The sequence below is a fragment of the Mastigoproctus giganteus genome, chromosome 3 (assembly GCF_048544385.1).
Source record: "Mastigoproctus giganteus isolate SK-2022 chromosome 3, ASM4854438v1, whole genome shotgun sequence".
In the NCBI taxonomy this organism is placed as follows: domain Eukaryota; kingdom Metazoa; phylum Arthropoda; class Arachnida; order Uropygi; family Thelyphonidae; genus Mastigoproctus; species Mastigoproctus giganteus.
The window spans coordinates 127,734,615-127,751,352 of record NC_143577.1 but is presented as its reverse complement, the minus strand read 5'-3'; the positions used below and the strand labels follow the sequence as shown (position 1 = coordinate 127,751,352).

Here is a 16,738-nt window from a genome sequence, read left to right as displayed (position 1 = left end):
GTCTCCAGACACTGTAATTTGCAAAACTTAAGCCTTCCTTCGTAAGAGCACCCCTTTGTTCCATTCACTAATCTTGTTGCCCTTCTCTGTACTCGTTCCAGAAGCTCTACATCCTTCTTGAAATGAGGCCTCCAGACCTGTATACAGTACTCTAGGTGTGGCCTGACCATTGCCTTATACAATGGAATAATCACCTCCTTATCCCTGCTGGAAAAATTCCTGTATATCATTGACAATACTCCATGAGCTACTCTTGCAGCCCATCTGCACTGCTCAGAGAACTTCATATCTGCCTGCACAATCACCCCCAAGTCCCTTTCATTCTCTACCACTGTCAGTGTAGTACCACACAGTTGATACATTGCTCTGGGGTTGCTGTTTCCCATGTGTAGTACTTTACATTTGTCAATGTTAAACTTCATTTGCCACCTCTCAGCCCATCTGCTCAACCTTTCCAGATCCTGTTGCAGCAGCACAGTGTCAGTAGTGTCCTTGACAACCCTGCCAACCTTTGTATCGTCTGCAAACTTGGACATTAAGCTTGATATACCATCATCAATATCATTTATAAATACAGAAAACAATAATGGACTGAGCCCTGAGGGACTCCACTAATAACATTAGTCCACGATGAGCAGTGTCCATTGATTACCACTCTCTGTCTTCTCCCCCTCAACCACCCCTTTATCCATAGCAGCAATTTGCCTCCAATGTCACACTGCTCCAATTTGTGTAGCAGTCTTCCATGTGCAACAGTATGAAAAGTCTTTCTAAGATCCAAGTATATAATATCAAAGTTATTCCCTGCATCCAGTTCTTTTGTGACTGCATCATAGTATCCAATCAAGTTGGTCAGGCAAGACCTCCCCTTAACAAAACCATGCTGTGTCTGAGCTATAACTGAAGTCTTGTCTAAATGATCCTGCAGTGTTTCTTTAACCAGTGCCTCCATTAATTTTCCTGGAACAGAAGTTAAGCTCACAGGTCTATAATTACTTGTGTCAGCCTTTGATCCTCCTTTGTGAATTGGGGTCACATTTGCACATTTCCAGTCTATGGGTACCTCCCCTGAGTCCAAGGAAGCTCTCATAATTATGGCTAAGGGTTTGCTTACTTCCTTTGCTGCCTCCTTTAATATAACTGGATAGATCCCATCCACCCCTGGTGCCTTTCTTGTGTTTATCTTCAACAGTTTCTCCTCCACTTTACTCCCAGTTATTTCAAGAATCTGTAGCTTACTAGAGTTGAATACACCTCTGGCATTCCCCTTGCTGAATAACTCCTCATGTGTGAATGTCGATGCAAAATATTCACTTAGTTTGTTAGCTACCTGAGCAGGATCATCAACAGTTGACCCATCAATATCAAGTGGACCAATCTGATTCATCCCCTTCCTTCTAGAGTTTACATAAGTAAAGAACTCTTTGCTGTTTTTCTTTGCATCCCTTGCCAAGGATTTCTCGTAATCTGCCTTCGCCTGCCTAACCTCCTTTGTAACTTGGTTGCATATCAACTTGTATCTATCATAGGCTTCTGTGTCATGTGTTAATTTGTAAGTATCCCATGCATTTTTCTTCTCTGCCATATGCCTCATTAGTTCATCTGACATCCATTTTGGCCTAAACCTTGAACAATATTTCTTAGTTGGTATGTAAAGCCTAGTAGCTTCCAAGATAAGTTCTTTGAATGCTTCCCATTTTGAATTTGCTGTTGGTAACATCGTCAGTTGGTCCCACTGTATAGAATTTAAATTCTGTCTCAGTCCATCGTAGTCGCCTTTACGGAAGCAATAACCCTTCCCTTTACCCCTAATGGTAGTTACCTCTTTGAGTAAATCCCACTTCAGCACACTGTGATCACTGCCCCCTAGTGGTTCATTTATCTGCAGATTCTTAATGCATGAAGAATCACCGCTGATAATTAAATCAAGAGTATTACTCCCTCTAGTTGCCTCCCGAACATGCTGATGTAGAAAACAATCATCCAATAAATCCACAAAAGCCCTGCTAGTGCGTGAAATTTGCTAGTGCTTTAAATTTATGTCTAAAGGAGTGGCTCTTCAGTTGTACGGCTGTGTGTCTTTGTTGCTCCGGTTAATCAGTTAAATTAACAGAATTATGCTTAGGTTTATATGATGATTTTGATGTTGGTGTAGTCCTAATTTGATGCTGAACAAGAGGACATCCAGGTATTTATTATTTATAGTTTTCTCATACTGCAAAATTTGCTGTTTTGCTACTCACGGCTGACCAGAGATATCTACTGCTTCTGGCTACAGGTCAAGGTCAGGCAAATGCGCTATGAGTTTGTACTTGCGGTCAGGTGACCATGGCTACACGCGTCATTTACTGCCTCTTAGCAATTATCCACGCCTTGTACAACCGGATTTCTACATCCAACAGTAACAAGTCTAGCCAACTAAAATAAGCTGTAATTTTTGACTTATTTTGCATCTTATCGGTAAACTTATCACTTGGAATACGATACGTAGTTAAGGCAACTGCTAAACGCAATTGTAAACTCTTTTCCAGCCCACTCGTAATCCTTTTATCTGCGCCTAAAATCTGAAAATGCCTTTAAAGCAAGATCACCAAAATAATGAAAGCTGTGTAATTTGTGGAATTGTTCCGGACGTAGCTATAAAATGTACTTCCTGTCTCAAGACATACGGAAGCGAATGTCTCGCGTTAGACCTAAAGAGGCTCGGGTGGCAGTGACGGAAAGTTTGGCAGTGTCCCCCCCTGTAAGGGAGAAAATTATATGCATTCACTAGGAACAACTGGTGAAACTTTTAACGACGTTAACCAAATTTCGGATTCACCTGAGCACAGGACCCAACCCGAACCTGAGATCATCAGATGCACATGTGGAATTGACCCCTGACTCATTACTGGCAGAACAAAATGGCCTTTCAGATCTCATCATGCAAAAATCTAGTAGCTCCCAACAGGATAACACCCTATCAACAGAGATCTCCGCAATAGTTAATCAAACATCACTCGAACACAGACCACTCTTGGTCTCGCTCCTCACAAATATCGAGACAACTCTATGTATAAAGCTATCCCCAATTCATAATATCCTCGCAGACCTACTGCTTGAAAAGAAGCGAAACTGAGAGCTCCTACACAAACTACCCCATCTTTATTACCACATGTCCCCTCTCCATCCCCATTCTTACAACAGGTGAGTCTGAAGTTGTGAGCCCTGAACGTAGCACTACGAGAACACAATGAATGCATACACAAAACATTGGAGGTGTTGGGGAAAAACTTTGATGACCTGAAGCAATCGGTTTGTGATCTTGCTGTTGAAACTGACCATCATGAGCAGCATCCTCTGGACGAACAATTTCACGCGAAACCAAGAGCTCCTACACAAACCACCGCATCTTTATTACCACATGACCCCTCTCCATCCCCATTCTTACAACATGTGAGTCTGAAATTGTGTGCCCTGAACGTAGCACTAGACCAGTATATGCTGAAATGACAGCAGATGCCAATGGATACTCAGGAAATACTGCCTCACAGAAGTCATCAGGAGCAGAACCTGCCAAATCGCACCTATTCGCGATCACAAAACTCACATATGGGGTCCTCGCGCTCGAAACCGGATAATGCTTTGGATGCTGAAGTACATCGCAATTGTGGCTGCGCCTCAAACAACGTGAGAGGTAACCATTATACAGGGACTACGATTGTATCTAATGTAAAGACCCATAGAGACACTACAACGTATGCAATGATTGCAAGCCAACGAATAAAAGAACAAACACTGACTCGTAATCCAACTCTTAAGGAACTGAGCCCCACTCTTAAAGTTATTGGAACCAATTTGCACTTCAGCAAGATGCAAATTGTGAACACCGGAATGATGAGCAAGAGGATCCGTAATGTCTTCATTAGTAGGCTCTCCCCTGCTACCACAGCTGATGATGTGGAAAACCTTCTTGCTGCATTCAAAATGAATGGTAGAGTCACAAGCTATCCACGAAATATCCCACCTACGCCTCCTTTAAGATCGATGTAGCTGATACAGATTTTGAAGCACTCTTCAATCCTGAAATCTGGCCTGCTGGCGCTCTTGTTATGCCATATCTCGGGCATAAAGGGCAGCGATATAGAAGTAATGGAAAGGACTCCCACCAATGGTATCCTGATTCATAGCAATCCCAGATCTCGTTACCGCAACCAGAACCACAGACACGGAACACCAATATGCCGATCCCTCAGTCCTAGACACATCCTGCTGAATCAAGTAGTGCTATGTCAGAGACCACCCGCCCGTATCAAAGTACCTAGAGTACCTGCCTGCACCATCTTTTATCAGAATGTGCGTAGTCTTAGGAACAAGCTTGACACTATGAAGCAAATTCTGCTCCCCGGATATTTTGACCTGCTTGCCATCACCGAAACCTGGATCAATGACAATGAAGAATTCCTAGCAGCAGCTGCCCCAGCGGATTATGGGGTCGTATTCACATCTCGGATTGCACGCAAGGGTGGAGGTGTCACAATATTTTACAAGAAATCCGCTTTCAAGCTATTGGATAATAAATCCAGTAACTCCCGTAACTATGAAGCAATCCTCGTTACGTTAAGATACAACTGGAGACGTTTGACATCTGTGTGGTGTACATACCTCCAACGCCTTCCCAGCAAATCATCCTTGAAGTTTCCAACTGGATAATCAATCAGCTGCATCCCACAGCTTCTCACTTAGTTTGTGGTGATTTCAATTTACCTCCTCAGCTATCTAATCTGAAAAAAAGATCTTCTGGCACACTTGAGATGTGCTGATCTACAACTTATTAATGAAGCTCCAACCAGGGGGAATAACCTCTTAGATTAGTTCTAGCCTCTATCCCTTGCACCCTTGATTACATCGCAGAAACGTCATTTGACTCTGATCATGTCCCAATACATGTGACTGCATATCTGCCAGCCCCCAAATTAGAAGCCAGAAGGACAACAAAAAAGGTTGATATCACTAGTCCCAACTTACTTGATGTAAATAAGTGCATCAGAGCCGTCTCTCTCATTCCCTGGGTGAACTTCGAGACTTGTGACCCATTCTCACAAACTGGATCAACACGGTTGCCAAATATGCTGCCTCTAAAAAAATCACAATCAGTCCATATACAAGACTTTGGTGGAATTCAGAACTCAAAATGAGTTTCCAGCTGAAGCAACAGCTCCATCGCACATGGAAGCAGTCGCAAAATGTCAATGATCGCATCGTTTATTCAAAGGCATGGGCTCAATTTAATCGCCTGAAATCTGAGGCAATCAAATTATACGTCAACCGAGATCTGGCTAAAGGAAAAATTCCATACAAGAAAGTGAACTTTCATTTTCCTTTGCAACTTGATCCTGAATTGTGGCTCGATTTCGTAACAAGATTTAATTGTAATCCTATGCCAAATTCAGATCTGGCTCTACTAACAGAGCCCACCCAGCAAGAAGTGTTGAACACCATTCAGATCACAAAACAACAGCTGATCGTCGCCATCAATTCTCTACCTGCCTCATCAACCACTGGTGATGATGGAGTTCCCCAATTCATGCTCAAATGCCTAAATCCATACATTATTCAGCCACTTTTCATTATCTTCAACCAGTTACTCTCGAACCAGATTTTTCCACAGCAATGGAAAAACTGTCTCATCAAACCTTTAGCCAAAGTTCAGTCGCCATCGAAACCTAAACACTTCTGACCCATCTCCAACTCCTCCAGCCTACTGAAGCTCCTGGAGAAGACCTTACTCCCCATCCTCACCAAGCAGATCTTGCCTAGTAATCCAGACAAAATTCACTATTCCCTTCCAAACAGATCAACGATCACCAATCTGCTAGCCACCACAAATACTATCTTGTCAGCATTCAAGAAAAGGCACGAACTAGCTGTTACTTACTTAGACATTGAGGCTGCATTTGATGCCGTCCAAGTAAACCAACTACTCACTCTCCTGGGATGCCACTTCCAGATCACAGGGAACATATAATACTTTCTCTCTTCTCTTCTGAATAACAGAGTTATAAAGCTTCATACTGAAGATTGCACCCTTACTAGATCTGTCATCACAGGAGTCCCACAAGGAGAGGTCCTTTCCGGCCTTCTGTTCTCATCTATTATCTTCCCACTGGCTGCACATTCTCGATGTCTACTGAGCTATGCAGATGATATCAAGATACTCACTCCCATCATCCCTGGTCAAGACCTTGATCTGGTAAAAACGGAAATTAACAACACTCTCACTGCAGTACATCTTACCTCTGCCAGTTTGGGCTCAAGATCAATCCTGCTACGTCTGAATTCATAGTGTATTCATTGAAGCAAACACCTTCTTCTCTCCAGCCTTCGGTCGGCAACATCCTCATCCCAATTGTGTTCAGCCATCGTGATCTGGGCGTTGTATTCGACTCCAAACTTCGATTCAACGCCCACATAGATATGCTCCTCACACGTGCTTCAAGACTCCGGTGGATAGCAAAACAGCATCTTCTTCATATCAGAGATAAAAAGACAACCGTGAGGTACATAAGAACAATTATCTTTACACCTTTATTCTATGCTGCAGAAATTTGGGCATCAGCGGCACCGTCAATAAAGAAACCACTCTTTGCCACAGAATTCTGGCTCCTAAAGTGGGCCAACAGGAAGCACAACCTTCTAGCTCTGATTCGTACCACGCAGCTTGCCAACTCTCTTGGGATTCCACGGCTTCCCACCTTAGTCGACGACCAACGCCTCCTAGCAACAGTCAAGATGATAACAGGCATAATCTCAACACCTTCATTCTGGGATACCTGTGGCTGGAGGATTCCCCCTGCTGCCCTTAGGGCCAATCCCGAGCTCTACTCACATTCAGCACGACTCCATCTCTCAGACAGGTTCCTCCCTCAGCAGATGTTCAAGCAAACCCAGGCACTTGACACTGACCTGAACAAATTCGCTGTTGACTGGACTTACCGAAAAACAACTGACTAGTAGGACTAATCAGCAATGACATGTGTACCTTGCAACTGTTCCTGTCTGATTGAGCTGGTGCTCTTATCTTGATGTTAAGCCAGCTCAATCAGACTTAACTCTCGTAAGGAGTTCTCTCTTTAGTATCAAAATATGTTTTCATACGTAAAATTATCTGTTTTTGTAAATTAATTGTTCGATTTTCCTGGAAGTTTCAGGAGTCTGTAAAAATGTAAACCCCTGGCTTTTTGGCTGTGAAGGGCATTAAAGATTATCTTCCTTTCTCTCTCTCTCTCTCTCTCTCTCTCTCTCTCTCTCTCTCTCTCTCTCTCATTTAGCTTAGCTTACTCAATCCATTCAGGGCCTTAGACAACTCAATGGCATCTCCCTTCACTTCTGCAATTTGCAGAACTGAAGCCTGCCTTGGTAAGACCATCTTTGGTTCCCTTCAATCTTGTTGCCTTCCTCTGCACCCATTCTAGCAGATCTGCATTCTTCTTAAATTGAGGCCTAACCAAGGCCTTGTACAAATTGATAACCACCTCCTTATCCCTGCTAGCAGAGTTCTGTGTGTCACTGACAACTCCCCCCACTGAAAGATCTGACTGTATAATTACCATGAGATCGTCATTTTTTAATACTCTGAGTGTATATTAATATATTAACACACAGTTGATATATTAATCTGGGATTACTGATATACAAATTGAGTACAGTGGAACCTCTATATTCGACAAATCCAATATTCATCACGAAAAGTCACCCACCACATGGTAATCCTATAATCGTGCAATCGCCCACGCAGTCAGCTAGCCTTGCACAATCATCAATGCAGTCAGCCAGCCCCGTCTGATAGCCCAGCAGTCTTCCTTGTGCAATCGTTCAGTGCATCACCTATTATTTTCCCTTAGAAATTTTTTTTTAATTTTGCAATTTTTTGCAGTTATCTTTGTAAAAAGAAGTGACCATGGCCCAAAAAAAGTGTAGTGAAGAAAAAAGAAATCATTGCTAAGTTTGAAAGTGGAACACGTGTTTCCAACTTAGCGTTAGAATTTAACATGCCGAGAACTATGGTAAGCAGCATAATTAAAAATAAAGAAGCAATTAAAACGGCTGATGTGGCAAAAGGTGTAAAAATTCTTGCTACTAAAAGTTCACAAATGTATGAAGACATAGAAAATCTTTTATTAGTATGGATTACTGAAAAGCAAATGGCTGGTGATAGTATTTCAAAATATATCATCTGTGAAAAAGCAAGGCAGTTATATGATGACCTGCTGCAAAAGAACACAGGAACCATGATTTCATGGCAAGTAGGGGCTGGTTCAAAAAATTTAAAAGGCAAACAGGCATTCATAGTGTAGTTAGGCATGGAGAGGCTTCAAGCTCGAATGCAGAAGATGCTAAAAAGTTTGTTGAAGATTTCAAAAACTATGCAGACACTGAGGGATTTATCCCTCAACAAGTTTTTAATTGTGATGAGATGGGCCTATTCTGTAAAAAAATGCCAGAAGAACCTACATCACAAAAGAGGAAAAAGGATTGCCCAGGCACAAACCAACGAAAGATGGGCACCTCCGTAGCCGGGTGGGCAGGAGCAGCAGGGCATAGCACATGCTTCTTGATTAGACCAGGGTTCGAGCCCGTGACCACCAAATACGGAGGATGCAGAAAGGTCAGAGAATTACCACTGCATATCCCGGAGCAATATGGCCTTAGTTGCTAATGCTCCTAAATACCAAACAACAACCACCAACAAAAGACAGATTAACACTCTTGCTGTGTGGTAACGCTAGTGGGGACTGCAAAATTAAACCATTGCTCGTTTATCATTCAGAAAATCTGAGAGTTTTAAGAAGAACAATACTGTATCATAAAAAGTAAACTAAATGTGATGTGGAGGACTAACAGTAAGGCTTGAGTAACAAGACAGTTTTTCCTGGAGTGGATTCATGAAGTGTTTGCCTAAGTGTCTTATCTAGAAAGTTAAAATTTACCTGTAAAGGCCTTCTTGGTTTTGGATAATGCACCTCCTAATGCCCCTGGCTTGGAAGACGATTTGGCGGGAGAATACAGCTTTATTAGCATTAAATATCTACCACCAAACACATCTCCTCTAATCCAACCCATGGATCAGCAGGTCACTGCCTGCTTTAAAAAAAACTTTATACAAAAGCACTGTTTCAAAGGTGTTTTGAAGTGATGTTGGAGACAGGACTTACATTGAGAGAATTTTGGAAAAATCACTTCCACATCCTCTATTGTTTGAGGATAATTGATAAGACATAGGGGGAAGTGTCTTCCAGGACTCGGAATGGAGGAAATTGTGGCAAGAGTGTGTGTCAGAAAGAGACTTTGAAGGTTTTGGATCAGAGCCTGTTAGTGATGAAATTGTGTCTCTGGGCAAGCCCATGGGATTGGAGGTTGATAGTGAGGATGTAGAGGAATTGGTGGAGGACCATGGGAGGGAGCTCACCACAGAAGAACTGTTGGACTTTCATAAAGAACAGGAAACTGAAGCAGTTGAAGAAGGATCAAGTAAAGGCAGAATCCCAACTGTTGACATTAAGGAAATGCTGTCCACTTGGGCCAAAATGTGTGACTAGAAAACGGAAGCCAGCTGTAGTTGTGAATATTAAAATCACAAAGGAAAATTACCTCACAGTTAGGAAAGTGGGACTGGAGAAAGTCAAGTTGCAAAGAGAGAACGTCAAACAGCTCCAAGTGATTAGTGGAGTTGGGAGAATGGTAGAGACAACAGGTGAATTTGACACAATGAGGTAGAGAGATTTTAAGCCAGAGAAGATCGAAGAGTGGAGATTCCAAATTACCAATTCTCTGACAGGGAATGTCAGAATGGACATATGCACAAGTACCACCTTTGAGGCAAAAGGAATCACACAGTGAATAGTATAGTCAGCTGAGATGAGCAGCAGTTGAATTAACTGATAACTGGGATTCTGTCAGAAAAAAGGTACATGGGGGGTGGCAGACTGCAAGTGGAAATGAGCATTGTTGAGATTAGAATTGAGACCACGTATATTTGTGAAATGAACTAAGAAGTGTACACCATATCCAAAAATTTCATTACTTCATACAGCATTGTCCTTGCCACCTAAATACAACATGAATTCTCAAAAACTTCATCATGCAACACAGTGCAACCCCCCAAGGCAGAATGCGATGGACCCACAGGAACTAGTAGTTGTTGACTCTATTGTCAGGGAAATGGGGAACATGCTTTGTAAAAAGGATAGGTGGAACAGGATAAGGGTATGTCTGCCAGGGGCAAAGGTTGATGACGTTATAGAGCACATATCATCTTTTAAGGGCACAAAAGGTGATATAGTTGTACATGTTGGCATTAATGATATTAAAAGTAGGAGACCGGCAGAATTACTTAACGAGTACAGGTCACTGTTGAAAAAAAGCCGTGAATTAAGGTTGAATTTGAAAGTGTCTGCAATTCTACCCGCACACGATAGGAGGTAGTATATGATGAGAGCCCTGTCGATCAATTTGGCCCTGGAAAGATTGTGCAAGGCTCAAGGGGTAGAATTTTTTTCACCTTGGTCTGTACTTGTTAAAAGAAGGGACTGCTTCTACATCCCTGTAGAAGTAAATAGAAAGGGTGCAAGAATATTTGCTGATGCTATCGAGGCAGTGTTAGGTGGGTCGGAAATCTGCTAGATTGGGGGGATACAAGGACTAATAGATTAACAGTAGCCACTGGCAGAGGTGAAAGTGATTCTCACACTGCTTCTATTGGAATGAGCACAATCCTGGAAAACAAGATGCAGGATATTTCAGAGACTGTTGGGAGTCATTGCGGTACAAGAAAACACACGGGTTGTGTTAGGGAAGCTAAGAAAAAGAACAGGTGCATGTATACTTGCGTGTACACCAATGCTAGGAGTTTGGTAAATAAATTTGATGAATTTGAGGTACTGCTCAAAGCATCAAAGGCGGATATTGTTGGGATATCAGAGACGTGGTGTCACAAAGATATAAGGAATGCAGAAATGGAATTTGGGGAGTACAACATCTAAATAAAGGATAGACAGGATAGGAAGGGAGGAGGGGTTATGCTATTAGTTGAGAAACACAAAATCCAAGGAAGTGTAGTCAGCCGACATCATCACTGGACAGTGCAGTGTCGAGTCAGTTTGGTGTGACATAAGCATTGGGACATCAAAATTGAGAGTAGGAGTGCGCTATAGACCTAATGACTCTGATGAATATAATAAGAAACTGTACAGGGAAATAAAGTGGGCCAGTAAATCAGAGAGTCTTATGATGGGGGATTTTAATTTCCCAGATATTGACTAAAATTTGTGGGTTGGTCACTCACACACTAGCAAGGCTTTTGTGGATTTATTGGATGATTGTTTTCTACACCAGCATGTTCGGGAGGCAGCTAGGGGGAGTAATACTCTTGATTTGATTATCAGTAGTGATTCTTCATAAATTAAGAATCTGCAGATAGAGGAACAGCTAGTTGGCAGCGATCGCAGTGTGCTGAAGTGGGATTTACTCAAAGAGGTAACTACCATCAGGGATAAAGCAAAGGGTTATTGCTTTCGTAAAGGCGACTACGATGGTCTGAGACAGTATTTAAATTCTATACAGTGGGACCAACTAATGATTTTACCAATAGCAAACTCAAAATGGGAAGCATTCAAAGAACTTATCTTGGAAGCTACTAGGCTTTACATACCAACTAAGAAATAATGTTCAAGGTTTAGGCCTAAGTGGATGTCAGATGAACTAATGAGACATATGGCAGAGAAGAAAAATGCATGGGATACATACAAATTAACACGTGAAACAGAAGCCTATGAACAAGTTGATCTGTAACCAAGTTACAAAGGAGGTTAGGCAGGCGAAGGCAGATTAAGAGAAATCTTTGGCAAAGGATGCAAAGAAAAACAGCAAAGAGTTCTTTACTTATGTAAACTCTAGAAGGAAGGGGATGAATCAGATTGGTTCACTTTATATCGATGGTTCAACTGTTGATGATCCTGAATATTTTTTCATCTAATTTCACACATGAGGAGTTATTCAGCGAGAGGAATGCCAGAGGTGAATTCAACTCTGGCAGTAAGCTAGATAATCTTGTAATAACTGAGAGTAAAGTGGAGGAGAAATTGTTGAAGATAAACACAAGAAAGGCACCTTGGGTGGATGGGATCTATCCAGTTATATTAAAGGAGGCAGCAAAGGAAGTAAGCAAACCCTTAGCCATAATTATGAGAGCTTCCTTGGACTCAGGGGAGGTACCCATAGACTGGAGATGTGCAAATGTGACCCCAATTCACAAAGGAGGATTAAAGGCTGACTCAAGTAATTACAGACCCCGTGAGTTTAACTTCTGTTACAGGAAATTGATGGAGGCACTGGTTAAAGAAGCACTGCAGGTCATCTAGACAAGACTTCAGTTATAGCTCAGACACAGCATGGTTTTGTTAAGGGAAAGTCTTGCCTGACCAATTTGATTGGATACTATGATGCAGTCACAAAAGAACTGGATGCAGTGAATAACTTTGATTTTATATACTTGGATCTTAGAATACTGTTGCACATGGAAGACTGCTGCACAAATTGGAGCAGTGTGGCACTGGAGGCAAATTGCTGCTATGGATAAAGGGGTGGTTGAGGGGGAGAAGGCAGAGAGTGGTAATCAATGGACATTGCTCATCGTGGACTAATGTTATTAGTGGAGTCCCTCAGGGTTCGGTGTTGGGTCCATTATTGTTTTCTCTATTTATAAATAATATTGATGATGGTATTTCAAGCTTAATGTCCAAGTTTGCAGACGATACAAAGGTTGGCAGGGTTGTTAAGGACACTGCTGACGCTATGCTGCTGCAACAGGATCTGGAAAGGTTGAGCAGATGGGCTGAGAGGTGGCAAATGAAGTTTAACATTGACAAATGTAAAGTGCTACATATGGGGAAACAGCAACACCAGAGCAGTGTACCAAATCTGTGGTACTACACTGACAGTGGTAGAGAATGAAAAGGACCTGGGGTAATTCTGCAGTCAGATATGAAGTTCTCTGAGCTACTCTTGCAGACGGGCTGCAAGAGTAGCTCATGGTGTCTTATCAATGATATACAGGAATTTTGCTAGCAGGGATAAGGAGGTGATTATTCCCTTGTATAAGGCAATGGTCAGGCCACACCTAGAGTACTGTATACAGGTCTGGAGGTCTCATTTCAAGAAGGATATAGAGCTGCTGGAACGAGTACAGAGAAGGGCAACAAGATTAATGAATGAGACATAGGGTTGCTCTTATGAAGAAAGGTTTAAGTTTTGCAAATTACAGTGTTTGGAGACTAGGCACCGGCGTGGTGATCTGATAGAGGTGTATAAAGCTTTGAATGGTTTGAGCATGCTCAATGCTGACGGGATTCTGCCTCTTGCTCAGAATAATCACCTGAGAGGGCATAAATTCAAATTGAGGAAAGACAGATGTAGGATAGACGTGAGGAAATTTGCCTTTAGCCAGCGGGTGGTTGGTTGGTGGAACAGACTTCCATTCCTTGTGGTGGAGGTTGATAGCCTAAATAAGTATAAGGCTCAGCTGGACAGGTATTTGGAACGAACAAAGGGGTGAAGTGGAAGTGGGTTTTTTTTTTTTTTGGCTGATGCTGCATAAGCTTGCTTTCTTGCATCAAATGCCTCTACTAATGCTAATGCGATTCCTGTATCCTTGCAGTGTTTGCATTTCATGACTTAACCTTCTCTTCAAATTAAATTTTTTTTTTTTTTTTTTTTGGTAGTTGTTGGCGCAAATAGGCTTCTGTGGCCATAATGCACCTCCCAAGGTTTTTGCAGTACTTTGATCCAAGCCCGAGGTGGGAATCGAACCCGCAACCTATGGGTTGCCAAGCAGGCACTTTACCCACCCGGCTAGCCCGGTTGGCTCTCTTCAAATTAAACAAATTTATTTATTATTCTAATAGTAGTGTTTATGCAAGATTAATATTTGTTAATTTCTGATATCTGTGTGTGGTACACCAAATGTCATGCATACAGCAAATTGTCCACGCACCAAATTGTCACATTCAGCAAAATGTCATTCACCAGAATCACACAGCAAACTGACATATACAATGAACTGTCTTGCAACGGACTGACGTGGAACCACATTATATCATCACATTAATCAAATCGTTAGCACTTTTTATACTTTCAGCCTTTTATATCTTCCTTTCTAACACTTACACTTTTCTTTCCCTTCTTTTCATAGGCCGATATCTTGCAGAATGAACCTTGCAACTTATTATTTTGGCTGAATTTCAATTTATGGACATTGCTCATCGTGGACTAATGTTATTAGTGGAGTCCCTCAGGGTTCGGTGTTGGGTCCATTATTGTTTTCTCTATTTATAAATAATATTGATGATGGTATTTCAAGCTTAATGTCCAAGTTTGCAGACGATACAAAGGTTGGCAGGGTTGTTAAGGACACTGCTGACGCTATGCTGCTGCAACAGGATCTGGAAAGGTTGAGCAGATGGGCTGAGAGGTGGCAAATGAAGTTTAACATTGACAAATGTAAAGTGCTACATATGGGGAAACAGCAACACCAGAGCAGTGTACCAAATCTGTGGTACTACATTGACAGTGGTAGAGAATGAAAAGGACCTGGGGTAATTCTGCAGTCAGATATGAAGTTCTCTGAGCTACTCTTGCAGATGGGCTGCAAGAGTAGCTCATGGTGTCTTATCAATGATATACAGGAATTTTGCTAGCAGGGATAAGGAGGTGATTATTCCCTTGTATAAGGCAATGGTCAGGCCACACCTAGAGTACTGTATACAGGTCTGGAGGTCTCATTTCAAGAAGGATATAGAGCTGCTGGAACGAGTACAGAGAAGGGCAACAAGATTAATGAATGAGACATAGGGTTGCTCTTATGAAGAAAGGTTTAAGTTTTGCAAATTACAGTGTTTGGAGACTAGGCACCGGCGTGGTGATCTGATAGAGGTGTATAAAGCTTTGAATGGTTTGAGCATGCTCAATGCTGACGGGATTCTGCCTCTTGCTCAGAATAATCACCTGAGAGGGCATAAATTCAAATTGAGGAAAGACAGATGTAGGATAGACGTGAGGAAATTTGCCTTTAGCCAGCGGGTGGTTGGTTGGTGGAACAGACTTCCATTCCTTGTGGTGGAGGTTGATAGCCTAAATAAGTTTAAGGCTCAGCTGGACAGGTATTTGGAACGAACAAAGGGGTGAAGTGGAAGTGGGTTTTTTTTTTTTTTGGCTGATGCTGCATAAGCTTGCTTTCTTGCATCAAATGCCTCTACTAATGCTAATGCGATTCCTGTATCCTTGCAGTGTTTGCATTTCATGACTTAACCTTCTCTTCAAATTAAATTTTTTTTTTTTTTTTTTTTGGTAGTTGTTGGCGCAAATAGGCTTCTGTGGCCATAATGCACCTCCCAAGGTTTTTGCAGTACTTTGATCCAAGCCCGAGGTGGGAATCGAACCCGCAACCTATGGGTTGCCAAGCAGGCACTTTACCCACCCGGCTAGCCCGGTTGGCTCTCTTCAAATTAAACAAATTTATTTATTATTCTAATAGTAGTGTTTATGCAAGATTAATATTTGTTAATTTCTGATATCTGTGTGTGGTACACCAAATGTCATGCATACAGCAAATTGTCCACGCACCAAATTGTCACATTCAGCAAAATGTCATTCACCAGAATCACACAGCAAACTGACATATACAATGAACTGTCTTGCAACGGACTGACGTGGAACCACATTATATCATCACATTAATCAAATCGTTAGCACTTTTTATACTTTCAGCCTTTTATATCTTCCTTTCTAACACTTACACTTTTCTTTCCCTTCTTTTCATAGGCCGATATCTTGCAGAATGAACCTTGCAACTTATTATTTTGGCTGAATTTCTTTTATATTATTGTGCGTGCGTGCGTGTGTGTGGGGGGGGGGCACCAAGTAACTCTCAAACTGTAACTGGTGGTTAAAAAACTTCCTAGAGACCATAAAGCATGCACTGAAACATTAGAAACTAAGATTTCTATAGGAAGACACTGGGTTGGTGGTGGTGGGGAGGGGAAGTTTGAACCCAGAATTGTAAACAGAACTTACTCAGAAAATATGGCACTGATCTGAATTTTTCCTCATTGAGTAATGGCCTAAAATTCAAAATATACTTCCATTTATATATAGAAATATCTCTAAATTTTACAAAAAAATAATTAACAAATTTCTGTTGTTCCAATTTTAATGAAATATTGGCAAATCTTTCTAAAACACCCAATTGTAAAATTTCATACAGCTGGACAAACAGACGCAGTTAAGACATGGTCTATCTATGAAGAACTGCTGGCAGTATAAGGCAATGGTAAGGCCACACTTTGAGGCCTCATTTTAGGAAGTATGTAGAGCTGCTGGAAAGAGTACAGAGAAGGGCAACAAGATTAGTGAATGGAACAAAGGATTGCTCTTACAAAGAAAGGCTTAAGTTAGGCAAATTACAGTGTCTGGGGACTAGCCACTTGCGAGGTAGTTTGATTGAGGTATATAAGGCCTTGAATGGTTTGAGCAAGCTCAATGCTGATGGGATTCTTTCCCTTGCGCAGATTAATCGTCTGAGGGGACATAAATTCAAATTAAGGAAAGACAGTTGTAGAATAGACATGCGGAAATTTGCCTTTAGCCAGCGTTTCATCTATTTCTGGAACAAACTTTCATCTGTCGTAAAAGTGGACAGCTTAAA

The 16,738-nt window shown here is 41.7% G+C and overlaps 1 protein-coding gene across 7 annotated transcripts in view; it reads right to left on the bottom strand.

Annotated features, from left to right (window-relative positions):
• The window catches only part of LOC150088264 (ralBP1-associated Eps domain-containing protein 1-like), a 791,977-nt gene that overhangs the window by 588,692 nt on the left and 186,547 nt on the right, over positions 1-16,738 (bottom strand). The window lies entirely within an intron of this gene.